Here is a 6000-nt window from a genome sequence, read left to right on the forward strand (position 1 = left end):
GTAGAAAGGAACTCTATGTAAGTACAAAGTTCATTCAAGAAAGCAATGTTTAAAATTTTCTAAATATTCTCAAGGAGCTTTTCTTGTTCCATCCTGAGTTTATTTTTGAGTGTGTTCACACTTGGCAGGTTTGGTTTGATTAAAACGAACTGTTTGCGTTTCATATGAATAAGTGTGAACGCTGACACCCCTGAAAAGGTGGGTCTCAGTCTGCTTCCAAACGAACTCTGGTGTGGTTCGAGTGATATATGAATGACACATGGACCAAACATATCTAAACAAACCAAAAACAGGACCTGGTGTTATAAGATGTACCATAAAAAAGGTGAAAATGCTCAAGCATACCTGGTTCTTTTCATATAGGAGCTATGTTGTTTATTACAGTTTGGTTCATTACTGTTGTCTTCTTGCAGCAGACCTCTATCCAATCAGTTTTGTTTTACATCTTTAGGTTTGGTGTTAAAAAATGACAGTGTGAACACGAAGCGGACCAGGATTTAATGTCTTATTTTCTTTTTTGGTCCAGACCAAGAGAACCAAACAAACACACTCTTATTTCTCTCCATTGGATAACTGAATAGACAACAGAAGAAGAGTGGCATCTATTTAGGGTCAAGAGGTTGGAGGATGAAGCACAGCTGCTGAATGCCAAGAGATGTGGGGATGGCTGACTTGGTCCAAGGTTTTCGAAAGTGGGAATTAAAACTGTTCAGTTAATTTCTGGGCTCTGACTGAGCAAGATAACATCTTCTGGCCCTGTGCCAAGCTCTGGCAAGCTTTTGGGAGCTCTGCCTCATTGCTCATGATATGCTGATGCATCAGGTCAATTAAAAACAGAGTGTGATCTCTGTTGAAGACCTGATGAGAAGGCAGATTAGAGGCACTAAGGAACAGATGATTGGCAGCTATACTGTAAGTGACAGGCTGGTCATCTGGGATGTGGGGTGACTGTAAATCAAAATAAATTTACTATAGAATATTTAGTCATGTTCTCATCAATATACAGAATCTATTTTAGATTGATGACAATGGTGTCACTAGCCTGGTCAGGTCTGGACACCAACATAGCTGAACTGAATCATCTAGGAACACTACAGGAGAGAATTACTTCATGCTATCTGTTCATGTTTTAATATAAAGTACCTTGGCAGACCTCTTTCGTCAATACTCTATAGGAGTTTTGGTAATTAATAAATCCCAAAAATAATAAAACCCAATTAGAAGCTGGTCCATAATAATAAATAAGAATGATTATCATCCAAAGTGTTTTAGTCTTCCTCAAAAATATGTTTAAAATGTCCCTAACTTTTGTTTTTATTTATTTATATACTGATGTGATATGCAGGTGCATATAATGTAAAAATGCAGTAAGAGAAGTTAAATTAAAATTGCCTTCTTGCAACATTGTGGCATACGTGTGGTCAAGATAATGTGACATGAAGCCAAAATATTAACGAAATGTCAATTATTAAGGGATCTTATAAGAGAGACTGGTTTAATTAATACTAGTTTACTATTATAGTACAATACTATTTTTCAAAGAGAAAACAGACCTGTCAAACTATGTTAGAAAAGTGTAACTCATCTTTTTAAAAATAAGTTATGTATTTTGTTTAAAGCATAAAAATAACTCAAGCCTGCAACTCTGTCAGCAAATTACAGCCTGTCAAAATGTCATGAAAGATATTCAGTAGTACTACATTTGTGTAAAACTACAGTCCACTCTACTAAATGTTGACAGGGTCTCTTTGCGAGGTTTTAAGCTCATAGCTTTAGCTGTGAGACCACAATAATTTCAGTCTAATAAGACTGAATCTCTTTGGCTTTTGAATATTTAAACTCACAATTTTGATATGCGACTACACATCATCATTTGCCCTGAATGTACAGTAACTATGATTTTGTACAATGTGACAATTTATTCATTATTCAACACAATGGAGGACTTGAAGTTTTTTGTTTTTTGCATTGACTGGCACAGGATGAAAAAATAATAAAAAGAGCTGAAAAGCAAGACACTTTCAGTTATATATAAGAAATTGTATTTTTTGGTTCCGCATCAGTTTCTGTTTTGCATTCTCATTGGTGCTCTTTGCGAAGGACGATGTGTACATTTGACAATTGATAGGCAAGAGAATTTTAACCTGTTTGAAATCTGCCATAACGTCTGTGAACAGGTCAGTTTGTTTAGGTGGGACTTACTTAGCTCACCTAAAAATGTTAGTTCATATGACAGTCCATGGAAAATTCCCTCACGGACTGCAACCAATACAGTTTAAAGTTCATTATGCTTCCCTCTCAACTTTAGATGCGCTCTATCTTATTATGTGGCCACATATACATTGCTCTCTCTATCTCTCTCTTTCTCTCTGTGTTTCTCTCTATTTCTCTCTACATATACAGTATATAAAAACATTCACAGTTCATGATTTCAGTTGGCCATTCATGCGTATGACTCAGAATGGATTTTCATTTTTCAGCTGAAAGCTTCATAGTTCATGGGACCACATATGGCCACTTCTCTAATGCTTTTTAGGCAGGAAAATATCACCTCAAATATATGATATAAGTTGCGTTTAGTGCAAGCCAATGAAGTGGGTGAAAATGGTGATCTGTCAGATTTACAAAAAGGGCATATAATGGGAGAGCCCATTTAAAAGGATCTGTAACCTTAACAGCCCAGTTGTTTGACATTTTAACAGAGACTTTATGATTATGACTGTATAGACAAAGCATGGCAAGACTTTATCAGAGATAAAGAATAATGGGTGATGACCAAAAGTGAATTATAGAGACCCCTTTGAACACTAAGAAGGATTGTATCCAAACAACACACAACTACTGCAGAGAAAATGAGAGCAAACTTCAGTATTCCCTCTGAAAGCCATGTTTCCATAAAAAACGACAACGGAGAACTTCACAAAGCCAACATCCATGAAAGATCTGCAATTGCAGGAACTTTACACACAGAAACCAATGCTAAAATATGAACAATATGGAGTTATGATCATCAAATTTGGACAGATGGAGCACCAAGATGAGCTAGCAGCTCACGTGAGTTGAATATCATCAAACCACTGTGGACAGTTTTAGAGAGAAAAGTGAGAAGCAGATTCCGTCCTCCAATATCTTTGAATCAACTGGCAGATGTTATTAGACAATTTAACTATTCAGAAGTTGTGTGAATCTATTCTAAGAAGGCTGGAAGATGTATTAAAGGGAAATTGTGGCAGAGATAGTATTTACACATTAGTTTGTCCAACCCCTATATTTATATATTTGTTTATTTGACAGGAGTAATGCAGGATAATATTGTTACGTAATGCAGAAGATGCTATGTGCATAGGCTTCTAGCTAATAGCTAATTTGCAGCCTCTGTCCTTGGCTAGACTTATGTAAAATTTAAAAATACAGTTTTAATTTTACATTTAATATGAATCGATGTGGATGTGAGGAGGAAGTGGATATTGTTTTTTCACGGGTCTGCTGCCACAGGGCTAATTTGACAGAAAGACTGTGTAAAACAGACATAATCCCATTTTAAACTCTACACAGCTTTGTCTCATTAGAGTCTGCACTCCGAGCTCCAGTGTGCTGACTTCATTAGCTAATATTGGACAGCAAAATTGGCTGTTGAAAAAGGCGAAGACATCCGGCGCTGCCAAGGAGGAGTCCAATATTAGCTAATGAAATTGAGCTAAAATGAGCTTACAACAGCACAAAATTGCTGCCATTTTAAGCTAACATCCGTGCAGCACCATAACTTTTGTTAGTCCCCCCGAGTGAGGAAATTGGCGGTTAATATTAAGCCTATATCTTCTAGGAGAATTGCAGATTTGTCATTCAGCTATAGCTTTATCAATGTTTTGCTAGTGTAAGATAAACCACATTCACATTTATTACTCACTCACATATATAGACATCAGAGAGATACACTTTCATTAAGGCTTTCCAACGTGACAACTGTAGAGCAATTGAGGTTTGTTTGTGTATGCTTTTTTTTCTACACATATACCTTGATGCTTCTTTGATCAAGGTCTCTGTCTCCTTCATCAGCATAGCAAACACATGCCTTGTGTATAGCACCTCAATCACGCAACTCTTAGTGTGCATTGTGCAAGTTGTGCTAACATAGACTAAGCTTCGCAACGGCTCGGTCTCCAGGGGGATTTGTGTATGTAAAGGGAGGGAGAATGTGAAAATGTCTGAAACATTAATATTGCTGTAATCTGATATAGATTTCACTTGGGGGAAGACATTCATCACGCTGGGAGAGAATGACTAATGAAGGATTTATGATATGTGGCGTATCTCAGTAGACACTTATTACAAGTTTAGAGGTTGATATGCGCCGGTGTTTGCGTGTGCACTTTCGAGCATGTCTCTGTGTGTTAGTACATCTGCAAAGTTTGTCTAAAAGTTTATGTTTTGGATAGGGATATTAAAGGGTCTGTGGTGTTTTTAGAAGCTTGTGCAATTTTTCAAAGAGCAAACAGACCTGTCAAACTATGTGGGAAACTGTAACAATATTAGAAGAGTTTTTTTTTTTTTTTTTTTAAGTTATGTATGTTGTTTAAAACATAAAAATAGCTCAAGCCTGCAAGCTTGTCTGTCTGCAAATTATGGCCTGTCATAATGTCATGAAAGACATTCAGTAGTACTACATTTGTGCAAAACTACAGTCTGCATTAGTAAATGTGGACAGGGTCTCTTTGTAAGGTTTTAAGTTATAGCTTTAGCTGTGAGGCCAAAGTATTTCTGTCTAATAAGATTGAACCTCTTTAAACTCATAATTTTGACACACGTCATCATTTACTTTAGTGAATGTAACTATGGTCTTGTACTCACATGTACAGCAATGTGACAATTTAGTTTTAGGACTTGTAGTTATTTTTGTACTGACTGGCACTGAACAAATAAGACACTTAAGAAATCTGTTTATTTTTTGGTTTTGGTGCATTTCAATTTTGCATTCTCATTGCTCATTGCAGCTCATTGGACAATGTGCACATTTAACAACTGAAGGGCCAGATATTTTAAATCTGTTTGCAATCTACCATAATGTCAGCAACTAGTCAGTTTGGTTACCTGCGACTTAGTTCACCGAAAAATTTTAATTCATTTCATCACTGAAAATCCATGCAAACTCTGACGCTTCAAAAAGTTTATTAAAACATTGTAAAAGCCAAATGAATCGAGCAAGTTAATACAAATCTTCTGAAAAGACAAATTTGCTTGACTGATGCAAATCTGCTCATTACGTAAATGGTTGTCTCTTCAGCAAACTTGGATTAAACCACTCGGTTCATACGGATTGCTTTAATGGTGTCTTTATGAACTTTTTGAAGCATCAAAAATTTTGTTTTGTGTTTTCAATAAAGAACTGAAATTTAAGTCCCAGATTGTTACCAGAGTGACTAGTCACAGACGTTATGGAAAATTTCAAACAGGTTTTAAAATATGGCAATTGTCAAATTTGCAATTTTTTTGACAAACAAAAGAGCAGTAATGAGTAATGAGAGTGAAAGAATGCAAAAGAAAAATAAAGTCTTAAACAAGTCTTATATTTTCAGCTTTTTTATTCTTTTCTCCAATCTATGCAAATCACTGCAACAATTACCACAGGTCCTCCATGTTGCTGTTGCTAAGTTTGTGCAAGAAATTTTTTTAATAATTGATCATAGTTACGGTCTTAATCTTTAGAACTATATATTTAAAAGTCAATTCATTTTTATTTGTATAGCTAGTGCTTTTAACAATCAATGTTATTTCAAAGCAGCTTTACAGATAATCATGTCTGAATGTATTAAAAAAAAAATATATATAAATAAATAAAAAACCAACCCTCCATAAGGTGTTTAGGAAGAGATGAATCAGACACAGCTGGGATTGCTCCTCTGGCACGGCAATGAATGTATATATGCTAAATATTATCTAGTTTCATAGTATGTGTAATACATCAAAAGGCAATGATCATCAGTCTTGTAATGTGCATCTGGC

Source organism: Cyprinus carpio, chromosome B1 (genome assembly GCF_018340385.1).
Source record: "Cyprinus carpio isolate SPL01 chromosome B1, ASM1834038v1, whole genome shotgun sequence".
Classification (NCBI taxonomy): Eukaryota; Metazoa; Chordata; class Actinopteri; order Cypriniformes; family Cyprinidae; genus Cyprinus; species Cyprinus carpio.